The sequence below is a fragment of the Callithrix jacchus genome, chromosome 1, assembly GCF_049354715.1.
Source record: "Callithrix jacchus isolate 240 chromosome 1, calJac240_pri, whole genome shotgun sequence".
NCBI lineage: Eukaryota > Metazoa > Chordata > Mammalia > Primates > Cebidae > Callithrix > Callithrix jacchus.
In genome coordinates this window covers 50163118-50177174 of record NC_133502.1, presented here as the reverse complement: position 1 = coordinate 50177174, position 14057 = coordinate 50163118, and the positions used below count along the sequence as shown (strand labels likewise).

The window sequence follows — 14057 nt, the reverse complement described above, 5'->3', positions numbered from 1 at the left end:
TGTAAATTACTTTGGGCAGTATAGCCATTTTCACGATATTAATTCTTCCTAACCATGAACATGGAATGTTTCTCCATCTGTTTGTGTCCTCTCTGATTTCGTTGAGCAGTGGTTTGTAGTTTTCCTTGAAGAGGTCCCTTACGTTCCTTGTGAGTTGTATTCCAAGGTATTTTATTCTTTTTGTAGCAATTGTGAATGGCAGTTAGTTCTTGATTCGGCTCTCTTTAAGTCTGTTATTGGTGTAGAGGAAGGCTTGTGATTTTTGCACATTGATTTTATTTCCTGAGACTTTGCTGAAGTTGCTTATCAGTTTCAGGAGTTTTTGGGCTGAGGTGATGGGGTCTTGTAGGTATACTATCATGTCGTCTGCAAATAGAGACAATTTGGCTTCCACCTTTCCTATTTGAATACCCTTTATTTCTTTTTCTTGCCTGATTGCTGTGGCTAGAACTTCCAGTACTATATTGAATAGGAGTGGTGACAGAGGGTATCCTTGTCTAGTGCCAGATTTCAAAGGGAATGCTTCCAGTTTTTGCCCATTAAGTATGATATTAGCTGTTGGTTTGTCATAAATAGCTTTTATTACTTTGAGATACGTTCCATTGATACTGAGTATATTGAGGGTTTTTAGCATAAAGTGCTGTTGAATTTTGTCAAATGCCTTCTCTGCATCAATTGAGATAATCATGTGGTTTTTGTTTTTGGTTCTGTTTATGTGGTGAATTACGTTTATAGACTTGCGTATGTTGAACCAGCCTTGCATCCCCGGGATGAATCCTACTTGATCATGATAAGTAAGTTTTTTGATTTGCTGTTCCAATCGGCTTGCCAATATTTTATTGACGATTTTTGCATCTATGTTTATCATGGATATTGGCCTGAAGTTTTCTTTTCTTGTTGGGTCTCTGCCGGGTTTTGGTATCAGGATGATACTGGTCTCGTAGAATGATTTGGGTAGGATTCCCTCTTTTTGGATTATTTGGAATAGTTTCAGAAGAAATGGTACCAGCTCCTCTTTGTGTGTCTGGTAGAATTCGGCTGTGAACCCATCTGGACCTGGGCTTTTTTTGTGTGGTAGGCTCTTAATTGCTGCCTCGACTTCTGCCCTTGTTATTGGTCTATTCATAGTTTCAGCTTCCTCCTGGTTTAGGCTTGGGAGGACACAGGAGTCCAGGAATTTATCCATTTCTTCCAGGTTTACTAGTTTATGTGCATAGAGTTGTTTGTAATATTCTCTGATGATGGTTGAATTTCTGTGGAATCTGTGGTGATTTCCCCTTTATCATTTTTTATTGCATCTATTTGGTTGTTCTCTCTTTTCTTTTTAATCAATCTGGCTAGTGGTCTATCTATTTTGTTGATCTTTTCAAATACCAGCTCTTGGATTTATTGATTTTTTGGAGGGTTTTTCATGTCTCAATCTCCTTCAGTTCTGCTCTGATCTTAGTTATTTCTTGTCTTCTGCTGGGTTTTAAGTTTTTTTCATCTTGCTCCTCTAGCTCTTTCAATTTTGATGATAGGGTGTCAATTTTGGATCTCTCCATTCTTCTCATATGAGCACTTATTGCTATATACTTTCCTCTAGAGACTGCTTTAAATGTGTCCCAGAGATTCTGGCATGTTGTGTCTTCATTCTCATTGGTTTCGAAGAACTTCTTTATTTCTGCCTTCATTTCGTTGTTTATCCAGTCAACATTCAGGAGCCAGTTGTTCAGTTTCCATGAAGCTGTGTGGTTCTGGGTTGGTTTCTGAATTCTGAGTTCTAACTTGATTGCACTATGGTCTGAGAGGCTGTTTGTTATGATTTCAGTTGTTTTGCATTTGCTGAGCAGTGCTTTACTTCCAATTATGTGGTCAATTTTAGAGTAGGTATGATGTGGTGCTGAGAAAAATGTATATTCTGTGGATTTGGGGTGGAGAGTTCTGTAAATGTTTATCAGGTTTGCTTGCTCCAGGTCTGAGTTCAAGCCCTGGATATCCTTGTTGATTTTCTGTCTGGTTGATCTGTCTAATATTGACAGTGGAGTGTTAAAGTCTCCCACTATTATTGTGTGGGAGTCTAAGTCTCTTTGTAAGTCATTAAGAACTTGCCTTATGTATCTGGGTGCTCCTGTATTGGGTCCATATATGTTTAGGATCATTAGCTCTTCTTGTTGTATCGATCCTTTTACCATTATGTAATGACCTTCTTTGTCTCTTTTGATCTTTGTTGCTTTAAAGTCTATTTTATCAGAGATGAGGATTGCAACTCCTGCTTTCTTTTGCTCTCCATTTGCTTGGTAAATCTTCCTCCATCCCTTTATTTTGAGCCTTTGTGTATCCTTGCATGTGAGATGGGTTTCCTGTATACAGCACATTGATGGGTTTTGGCTTTTTATCCAATTTTCCAGTCTGTGTCTTTTGATTGGTGCATTTAGTCCATTTACATTTAGGGTTAATATTGTTATGTGTGAATTTGATACTGCCATTCTGATGCTAGCTGGCTGTATTGCCCGTTAGTTGTTGTAGATTCTTCATTATGTTGATGCTCTTTAGCATTTAGTGTAATTTTGGAATGGCTGGTACTGGTTGTTCCTTTTTATGTGTAGTGCCTCTTTCAGGAGCTCTTGTAAAGCAAGGCTGGTGGTGACAAAATCTCTGAGTACTTGCTTGTTCTCAAAAGATTTTATTTTTCCTTCACTTCTGAAGCTCAGTTAGGCTGGATATGAAATTCTGGGTTGAAAGTTCTTTTTTTTAAGGATGTTGAATATTGGCCCCCACTCTCTTCTGGCTTGTAGAGTTTCTGCTGAGAGATCTGCTGTGAGTCTGATGGGCTTCCCTTTGTGGGTGACCCGACCTTTATCTCTGGCTGCCCTTAGTATTTTCTCCTTTATTTCAACCTTGTTGAATCTGATGATTATGTGCCTTGGGGTTGCTCTTCTTGCGGAATATCTTTGTGGTGTTCTCTGTATTTCCTGCAATAGAGTGTTGGCCTGTCTTGCTAGGTGGGGGAAATTTTCCTGGATAATGTCCTGAAGAGTATTTTCCAGCTTGGATTCATTCTCTTCATCACATTCTGGTATGCCTATCAAACGTAGGTTAGGTCTCTTCACATAGTCCTACATTTCTTGGAGACTTTGTTCATTCCTTTTTGCACTTTTTTCTCTGATCTTGGTTTCTCGTTTTATTTCATTAAGTTGATCTCGACTTCTAATATTCTTTCTTCTGCTTGGTCAGTTCAGCTATTGAAACTTGTGCATGTTTCGCGAAGTTCTCGTATTGTGTTTTTCAGCTCCTTTAATTCATTCATATTCCTCTCTAAGGTATCCATTCTTGTTATCATTTCCTCAAATCTTTTTGCAAGGTTCTTAGTTTCTTTGCGTTGATTTAAAACATGTTCTTTTAGCTCACAAAAGTTTCTCATTATCCACCTTCTGAAGTGTAATTCTGTCATTTCGTCACAGTCATTCTCCATCCAGCTTTGTTCCCTTGCTGGTGAGGAGTTTTGGTCCTTTCTAGGCAGTGAGGTATTCTGGTTTCGGGTGTTTTCCTCCTTTTTGTGCTGGTTTCTTCCTATCTTTGTGGATTTATCCACCTGTCGTCTGTGTAGTTGCTGACTTTTTGATTGGGTCTCTGAGTGGACACCCAGATTGTTGATGATGGAGTATTTCTGTTACTTGGTTTTTCTTCTACCAGTCTAGCCCCTTCGCTGTATGACTGCTGAAGTCCACTCCAGGCCCTGCTTGTCTGGGGTGCACCTCTAGCAGCTGCGGAACAGCGAGGGATGCTACCAGTTTCTTTTTCTGCTATCTTTGTCCCAGGATGATGTCTGCCAAATGTCAGTCTTATGGATATAGAGGGGTCAGGGAGTTGCTTGAGGAGACAGTCTGTACTTTGTAGGAGCTCAAGTGCTGAGCTGTGAGCTCTGTTGTTCATTCATGGCTGCTAGGCTGCTATGTTTAGTTCTGCTGCAACCTAACTCATAAAAAAACCCCTTTTTTTCTCAGATGCTCTGTCTGGGGGCAGGTTTGGGCTTTCCTTGTGAGAAACCGCCTCACTGTCCTGCCCAGCTAGGAGGCAGTCTAGTCACTTTTTGCCTGCTGCAGCTCTGCCCTGCTGGTGTGAGGTTCACCCTTTTGCTGCAGGCTCTGCCCCTCTGCTGTGGTCTCCACCCTGTTGCCACGGGCTACACCCTGCGGCAGAGTCTCTCTGTTGTACCGGGTTGCCTCGGCAACGGCAGGCTTCTTCAGCAATGGGCATGTACCTCAGTAGGGGCTGATTGCCTCATTAATGGCTGACAACCCTCCCCCATGGCGCTGCGCTTTAAGAAAACCTTTTCACTGGGAGCATTTGGAATCACCATTTTGTTTGTCGCACTGTGCTCCCCCAAACGCTGAGTTTCTGGGATTCCCTGGGCTGGGTCACAGTTCAAGACCCGTTCAGTCTCAAGTTCAGCCCTCTCGGGTCTCAGTTTGCCAGTTCAACAGGGCACCCGTAACAGTGCGCTTTTGTATGGAGCGCTGTGGAGCGCCTCTGTGCTCCAGCGTGGGCCGGAGCCGCACCGGCTGTCAGCTGCACCAGCCGAGACCTCTGCCTGGCGTCCTGCATCTCTTTTTTACCTGGGAATTTCCCCGTTCTGTGGGCAACTAAGATCCGTCTGGAAATGCTTCCCCAATTCACCCTCTCCGCGCATCCAGCGAGAGCTTCAATCCTGGGTTGTTCTCACAGTGCCATCTTGAGAGTCCATCCTTAACTGTGTGATCTTAATTAAAGATTTGAGATATTGGTGCAGCAGATTCCTTATATGTAAACAGAGATATTTTCAATACCTCATAAAATATTTTAAAGATTAAATGTTCTTAAAAGGGTGTAAATACATAGAACTGTACTGGTACATAGTAAATGTTCAATGAATATTTCACTTAAGATATTTCCTGAAAAGGAAGCATTTAACAAGAAGTATATTTTCTGCAATAAATTGTCGTAAAATATATCTTTACAAATGCATTTAGAGATAAAAATTATTTCTGAAAACTTTTACATTTAATAATTTTACTCCAACTCTAATTTTGTTTTAAAGAAATTTGAAGAAATATGTGAAGTGAATATAGTTTAATTTTATCACAGTCTGTATATAGTAGTAATTTCTCCATAAACTGATAAAAGTGGGTTGTTCTTGTGACATTTATTTATGAATGACATATTATTTTATCTCCAATGAACAACTGGTTAATATAAAAAATATCTATGGATCCTTTAAGATTATTCTACTTGGAGTTCATTAAGTTTTTGGATATGTAGGTTAACATTGATGATAAATCATATAAATTGATGTTTTTGGCCATCATTTATTTAAATATTCTTCCTGCCTCTCTCTCCCATCTCCTTCTGGAAAGGAGATGGATTTTCCAACTCTTCTGGAAAGACTTCTGGGATTGTCATACTTTAGTATGCTGAAATATTCCACAGGTCCCTTAGACTACTCATTTTTCTTCATTATTTTTCTTTTTGTTTCTCAGACTGGGTAATCTTAATTGACCTATATTCAAGTCTGCTAATTTTTTTAATGCAAGATCAAATCTATTGTCAACATATTAGAGTGCAGCCTGGCCAAGATGGTGAATTCCCATCTCAAAAATTAGATGGGCATGGTGGCATGTGCCTGTAGTCCCAGCTACTTGGGAGGCTGAGGCAGGAGAATCACTTGAAGCCAGGAGGCAGAGGCTACAGTGAGGTGAGATTACACCACTGCACTCCAGCCTGGGTGAAAGAGCAAAACTCCATCTCAAAAACAAAACAAAAAACAAAAAAACTTAGATTATATTTTTCAACTCAAGATTTTCTATTAGGTTCTTTTTATAATGTCTATCACTTTGTTGATATATTCTATGTAGTGAGGCATTAAGTTTTTTAATTTTTTTATTCTCGGGTACATGTGCAGATCATGCAAAATTCTTGCATAAGTACATTCATGGCAAGGTGGTTTGCTTCCACCATCCCCCATCACCTATACCTGACATTTCTCCCCATGTTATCCCTCCCAACCCTTCCTGCCGCTCTTCCTCCCCTAGCTTCCCCCAATGGACCCCAGTGTGTGATGCTCCCCTCTCTGTGTCCATGTGTTCCCATTATTCAACACCCACCTATGAGTGAGAATATGCAGTGTTTCATTTTCTGTTCTTGTGTCAGTTTACTGAGAATGATGGTTTTCAGCTTCATCCATGCTCCTACAAAGGACACAAACTCATCATTTTTTATGGCTACATAATATTCCACATTGTATATGTGCCACATTTTCTTTCTCCAATCTATCAGGATGGGCATTTGGGTTGTTTCCAGGTCTTTGCTATTGTATATAGTGCTGTGATGAACATATGTGTTTATGTGTCTTTATAATAGAATGATTTATAGTCCTTTGAGTATATACCAACTAATGGGATTGCTGGGTCAAATGGAATTTCTATTTCTAGGTCCTTGAGGAATTGCCACACTGCCTTCCACAATAGTTGAACTAATTTACACTCCCACCAACAGTGTAAAAAGTGTTCCTATTTCTCCCCATCCTCTCCAGCATCTGTTGTCTCCAGATTTTTTAATGAACACCATTCTAACTGGTGTGAGATGGTATCTCAATGTGGTTTTGATTTGCATTTCTCTAATGACCAGTGATGATGATCATTTTTTCATATGTTTGCTGGCTTCATATATGTCTTCTTTTGAAAAGTGTCTGTTCATATCCTTCACCCATTTTTGGATGGGTTTGTTTGTTTTCTGTAAATCTGTTTTAGTTCTTTGTAGATTCTGGATATTAGCTCTTTGTCAGATGGGTAGATTGCAACATTTTTTTTCCCATTCTGTTGGTTGCTGGTTCACTCTAATAATTGCTTGTAGTTCTCCTTGAAGAGGTCCTTTACCTACTTTGTTAGTTGAATTCCTAGGTATTTTATTCTTCCTGTAGCAATTGTCTGCTTTAGTGTATAGGAATGCTTGTGATTTCTGCACATTGATTATGTATCCTAAGACTGCTGAAGTTGCTTATCAGCTTAAGGAGATTTTGGGCTGAGATGATGGGGTCTTCTAAATATACAATCACATTTTCTGCAAATAGAGACAATTTGACTTCATCCTTTCCTAATTGAATACCCTTCATTTCTTTTTCTTGCCTGATAGTTCTGGCTAAAGCTTCCAACGCTAGGTTGAATAAGAGTGATTAGAGAGGGCATCCTTGTCTACTGCCTGATTTCAAATGGAATGCTTCCAGTTTTTGCCCATTCAGTATGATATTGGCAGTGGGTTTGTCACAAATAGCTTTTATTATTTTGTGATATGTTCCATTGATGCCTAGTTTTTTTGTTTGTTTTTTTAATTTTTTATTGGATTTTAGGTTTTGGGGTACATGAGCAGACCATGTAAGACAGTTGCGTAGGAACACACATGGCAGTGTGCTTTTCTTTCCTTCTCCCCTTCACCCACATTTGGCATTTCTCCCCAGGCTATCCCTCCCCACCTCCCCCTCCCACTGGCCCTCCCCTATGTTCCATTGATGCCTAGTTTTTTGAGAGTCTTTAGCATAAATGGCGTTGGATTTTGTCAAAGGCCTTCTCTGCATCTATTGAGATAATCACGTGGGTTTTGTCTTTGGTTCTGTTTATGTGGTGGACTATATTTATAGACTTGCATATGCTGAACCAGCCTTGTATCCCCAGAATGAAGCCTACTCGATCATGATGGATAATCTTTTTGATGTGCTGTTGCAATTGGTTTGCCCACATTTTATTGAAGATTTTTACATCTATGTTCATCATGGATATTGGCCTTAATTTTTCTTTTTTTGTTGAGTCTCTGCCAGGTGCTGGTATCAGGATGATGTTGGTCTCATAAAATGAATTGGGGTGGGGGGATTCCCTCTTTTGGTATTGTTTGGAATAGTTTCAGAAGGAGTGGTACCTGCTCTTCTTTGTATGTCTGGTAGAATTTGTATGTGAACCCATCTGGACCTGGGCTTTTATTGGTGGGTAGGCTATTAATTGCTGTCTCAACTTCAACCCTTGTTATTGGTCTATTCAGCATTTCAACTTCTTAGTTGTCTTGGGAGGCTGCAAATGTCCAGGAATTTATCCATTTCTTCCAGGTTTACTGATTTATGTGCATAGAGTTGTTTGTAGTAATCTCTGATGGTAGTTTGTATTTCTGTGGGATCGGTGGTGATATCCCTTTATCATTTTTTATTGTATCTATTTGATTATTCTCTCTTTTATTTTTTTATTAATCTGGACAGCATTCTGTCTATTTTGTTGATCTTTTCAAAACATCAGCTCCTGGATTTATTGATTTTTTGAAGGGTTTTTTGTGTCTCTATCTCTTTCAGTTCTGCTATTATCTGTGTTATTTCTTGTCTTCTGCTAGCTTTTGAATTTCTTTGATCTTGCTCCTCTAGCTCTTACAATTCTGATGATAGGGTGTAAATTTTAGATCTTTCCTCACGTCCCATGTGGGCATTTATTGCTATAAATTGCCCTCTAAACACTGCTTTGAATGTGTCCCAGAGATTCTGTTATGTTTTCTCCTCATTCTCATTGGTTTCAAAGAACATCTTTATTTCTGCCTTCATTTCATTATTTATCCAGTTGACATTCAGGAGCCAGTTGTTCAGTTTCCATGAAGTTGTGCAGTTTTGAATTAGTTTCTTTATCCTGAGCTCTAATTTGATTGCACTGTGGTCTGAGAGACTGTTTGTTATGACTTCATTCTTTTGCATTTGCTGAGGAGTGATTTACTTCCAATTATGTGGTCAATTTTAGAGTAAGTGTGATGTCATGCTTAGAAGAATGTATATTCTGTGTCTTTTGGGTGGAGAGTTCTGTGGACGCCTATTAAATCTGCTTGTTTCACTTCTGTGGTCAAGTCCTGGATATCCTTGCTGATTTTCTGTCTCATCGATCTGTCTAATGTTGACAGTGGAGTGTTAAAGTCTCCTACTATTATTGTGCAGGAGTCTAAGGCTCTTTGTAGGTCATTATGAACTTGATTTATGTATTTGGATGCTGCTGTATTGGGTCTATATATGTTTAGGATAGTTAGCTCTTCTTGTTTCATTGATCCTTTCATTATTATGTAATACCCTTCTTTGCCTATTTTGATCTTTGTTGCTTTAAGGTCCATTTTATCAGAGACTAGAATTGCAACCAACACTTTTTTTTTTTTGCTTTCCATTTGCTTTGTATCCCTTTATTTTGAGTCTGTGTGTCTTCGTGTGTGAGATGGGTTTCCTGAACAGAGCACACTGATGGGTCTTGACTTTTTATGTAGTTTGCCAGTCTGTGTCTTTTGATTGGGGCATTTAGGCTATTTACATTTAATGTTAATATATTATATGTGAATTTAATCCTGTTGCTTTGTTATGAGTTGTTTATTTTGCCCATTGGTCAACACAGTTTCCTCATTGCATTGTTGGTCTTTACCATTTGGTTCATTTTTGCAGTAGCTGTTACTGTATGTTTTTTTCTGTGTTTGGTGCTTCCTTCAGGAGCTCTTGTAAGGCAGGTCTGGTGGTGATGAAATATCTCAGTGATTACTTGTCCATAAAGGATTTTATTTCTCCTTCACTTATCAAGCTTAGTTTGGCTGGATATGAGATTCTGGGTTGAAAGTTCTTTTCTTTAAGGATGTTGAATATTGTCCCCGACTCACTTCTGGCTTGTAGAATTTCTGCTGAGAGACCTGCTGTGAGTCTGATGGGTTTTCCCTTGTGGGTAACCCAACCTTTTTCTCTGGCTGTCCTTAGCATTTTTTCCTTCATTCCAACCCTGGTGTATCTGACAATTATGTGCCTTAAGTTTACTATTCTTGAGGAGTATCTCTGTGGTGTTCTTTGTATTTCCTGCATTTGAATGTTGGCCTGTTCTGCTAGTTGGGGATGTTCTCCTGGATAATATCCTAAAGAGTGTCTTCCAGCGTGGATTCATTTTCCCCTTGCTCTTCAAGTACACTGATCAAGCATAGATTAGGTCTTTTCACATAAACCCATATTTTTTTGGAGGCTTTGGTCATTTCTTTTCACTCTTTTTACTCTTGCCTTCTCTTTTTATTTCATTAAGTTGGTCTTCAATCTCTGATATCCTTTATTCTACTTGATCAGTTTGGCTGTTGAAACTTGCATATGCTTCACAAAGTTCTCATGCTTTCTTTTTCAGCTCCAACATGGTGTTTATGTTCTTCTCTAGGCTGGTTATTCTAGTTAGCATTTTGTCTAATATTTTTTCAAGGTTCTTAGTTACTTTGTGTTGGGATAAACATGTTCTTTTAGCTCAGAGAAGTCTGTTATTATCCATCTTCTAAAGCCTCCTTCTGTCAGCTTGTCAAAATTATTTTGTGCCCTGTTTTGTTGCCTTGCTGGTGAGTTGGCATCTCTCTGGGGAGGAGAGGCTTCTGGACTTGATGTTTTGATCCTTTTTGCACTGGTTTCTTCCCATCTTCTCTGAGTAGACGTCCTTTCTTTTAAAGTTGGGGTTATTTCTCCTGTATGAGTCTTTTTCTTTTTCTTTTCTTTTCTTTTTTTTTTTTTTAATGCTGGGCTGCCTTGGACTCAGTCAGGCTGCTGTTTATTCTTTGCCTGGATTACACTTATGTCGGTTGGTTTAGCCCCGCCTTCCCAATGGCAGGTTTCTTTCCCTCTGCCAAGCAGGCTGCTCCCAGATGGAGCTCCTCTGATGAGTTAACTGAAACTCTCCTGGGAGAGGGATTCTGGTTGCTGGATCCTGTAGGGGTGGGACCTATCTGGCCATTTTCCCCTCCCCGCTTTCAACTCTCCCGTCTGTGGGATGAGCAGTTCCTTTTCACAAGCTTCCTAGGTGTTAGGCCAAGTCTCCACCCTGGTCTGTGTGCAGAAGTTCTCAGCCAGGCAGCATTTTCCTGGTCTGTGTGCTGCCAAAGTCTTGGAGTGAATCACTCTATCTGATTTGGAGTGCCAAGGGGTTAATGCCCCCCTGGATCCTCTATGCCAGACACACTTCCCAGGTGGGGCAGTGCCCTGCCTTGCCTCATCTTGTCCCCTTTGGGCTGCTTTTGCCACCTTTTTTAGGGGTTAATCCCGCTGTTCAACCAGTGTTTTGGGGATGAACCCAGTACCTCTCTTGGAGATGCAGATATTGCTCTGGTTCTGTCTCACTCAGTGGGAGATGCACTCTGGAGAAGCTTCCTTTTGACCACTTTGGATTCCTGAAATTATTTTTATTCTATTGTTTTGTTATTTAGATATGGTTTAATTTAGTTGGGTATTATGTTTAAAATAGATAATTGATAGATAATTGTTTTTATCTAGGCAATCCAACATGTGAACTTCCTCAGGGAGTCTTTCTATTGACTATTATTCCTTTGATGGAATATGTATTCTAGTTTTTTTAAATGTTTCAACATTTTTTTTGTTGAAATCTAGACAACTTAAATACTATATTGTGTTAACTCCTAAAATCATGTTCTTTCCCTTTTCCAGGGATGGTTGCTGGTTTTAAATGATTTGCTGTGCTGCTTCTATACCATGTGTATTCTTTGGAATGCATGTTCATTACATTACTCCTCATTTAGATTTTCTTTTTAATGGTCAGCTAATGATTGCAAACTGATTTTCTTTAACATCTGAAACCAATAAGTTTCCTAGACCTTCCTAAAGGCTCTCTTTCTGTGTTGGGGAAGTTGTTAATGCTGAGACAGTTAGCTTTCCACCGTCTTAGCCTTTATCTTCCTGTTTGTGCAGAGACTTAAGGTTAGCCAGAGCTGAAAGTTTAGGACCTTCTCAAGTCATTTCTAGCTATGCATAAAGCTTAACACATGTGCATGGCCTTATTGATATCCCCAAATTTGTCTTTGTTTTTAAAGCACCCCCATGGACTTTACTAGCTTTCCCCTTCAAGTTTTTTGCTGAACCTCTTTTTTGCCCCAGTTGTTATCACGGCTTCAAGTGGTCATAATTTTAAACAATTTCTGCTGATTATCTTCATAAAACATCACTGAGAACAGGTTGTGAACACTGGGAGAGCTCTAATACAGATGAAATGAAGACACTCATTGTGACTAGGGGTTTTCACAAAACTGTCAGACAGCTCAGGTAATGAAAATTCTCAGGAGTGGTGCTTTACGGAAATCCAATCTGCTTTTCCCAGGGTCTGGGGCTACTAGGCTGGTTATTTTCATCATGGTTACAAATTTGTATGTTTTCAAGGTTACTGTTGGACTGATTGAAAAGGGTGGAAAAGGTGCTAGTTAAATGCTGCAAATCTCTCTGTTCTTACTGAGACACCCATTTTTCTTGAATAAGTGCCCCTTGGATTTTTTGCAAGGTTTGAGCTTGTTTCTGGAAAATTAAGTTTAGGCAATTTTTGTCAATGGTCTCATATGGAAAAGAGTATTTTTGGAGTCAATACACTTTCGTTTCCCCTGATATTTCCCTGTATTTATTTTTTTACTACATGTATTTCATAAGTCAGCATTATCAAATAAATTTGTTTACCTTACATCACCTTACATTAAATTTCATTTAGCTTCATCAATTTATATGTTGAGAGATAGTTAAGAATCCTTCCCCCAAAAAACTGTTGTAAAATATTGATTGTGAGAAAGCAGTTATTAATCATTCCTATATGCAAATAATTTTGGAGGATGTAGAAAATTGTCTTATAGTCACAATTTTAATGACTAAAAGTTTATGGTTATGGTATTATGAGATAATTATATTAGGTTGGTGCAAAAGTAATGGCAAAAACCACAACTACTTTTGCAACAAACTAATAGAAGCATTTAATTACAAACATTGGTATAACAATCGGTAAAAACTTGCACACATTTTACAAAATGAAATTCAACCAAGTAAACCAAACCAGACTCAAATTGAGAAATGCAGTATAGAGACATATTTCTTGCCAAGGTTGCTTTTAACTAAAAGCATTTGTGAGTAGAGTCATGTGATATATGTTCCTTAAAAAGTCTTTGTTCAGCAGCTGATATTAATACAGTCTATACATTTTGTTTTGCCCTTTTTAATTTAGGCTGATTTTGTTCAAGTGAGTGAAATTGAGAGGTTGATTTACAGTGGTCCGTAAATACAGAACAGAGGAAATAACACACTTTAATGATAATACTACAAGCAGATTATATGTATTGAGCATTGATTATATGGCAGAGTATGCATTAAGTGTTTAACTCAATCATTATAGTAAGCTCATAAGGTAGGTTCTACAATTATACTTATTTTACAGCTATGGACATTGGGGCTTCAAAAGATTAAATAACTTATATAAAGTTCGTAAGAGCAGAGCCAATGTTCAAATCTATGTCTGTCTGATTCCAACCCCAAGCTACTAGTCACTAACTTATGGGTCTCTCAACCCAAGTATTCTGAAGTTATAGGTTTAAATCTGAATTCTGATCATTCCTAACTGTAAAACATGGGGAAAACAATTAAGCTCTAATTTTTAAATCTGTTCATTGTAGATAATATTCAACCTCACTGTTTTGTTTTTAGGATTAAATGAACTAATTCTGTGAATTACCAAGTACAGAATAAAGAGATTATAAATATATTTAACCCCTGCATTACATGATTAGAATTACTGTGCACCATTTATTCAACGTATATTTATTGAGCACCAAATGTGTGCTGAAGATTGTGCTGCACACCAGAAAAATCAGTGTATAGAATTCTTGTTCCTCAGTGTACACACAAAGGCCATAGATTGTATAAATCATACGTTTTAGTCATTGAGAATAGATTAAAATATTATAAATACATAATTATACATTATGCTAAAAGTTATAAAGATATGGAGTTAAAAGATGCTGAATATAGGGTAGAGCATAGAGAGATGTGGTTGCAATTACAGATTAGTCACTTCACTGAGCAGGTGACATTTGAACAATTTGAGAAGGTTAAGGTGCAAGTGTAGCTTGTTTCCAGAGAAAGGCATTCCAAGCACAGAAATGAAACAGCTATTTCACTTATAATAATGTCTGGAGGATTCAAGTTACAGTAAGAAGGACAGTATAAATGCAGTGCAAATAGAAAATTAATTCAGAGAGTTTTCTTG

General features: G+C 38.5%; 1 long non-coding RNA gene across 1 annotated transcript in view; it reads right to left on the bottom strand.

Moving 5' to 3' along the window:
* Positions 1–14057, bottom strand: part of LOC144578768 (uncharacterized) — a 144979-nt gene that overhangs the window by 57122 nt on the left and 73800 nt on the right. The gene's annotated exons all lie outside the window — the stretch shown is intronic.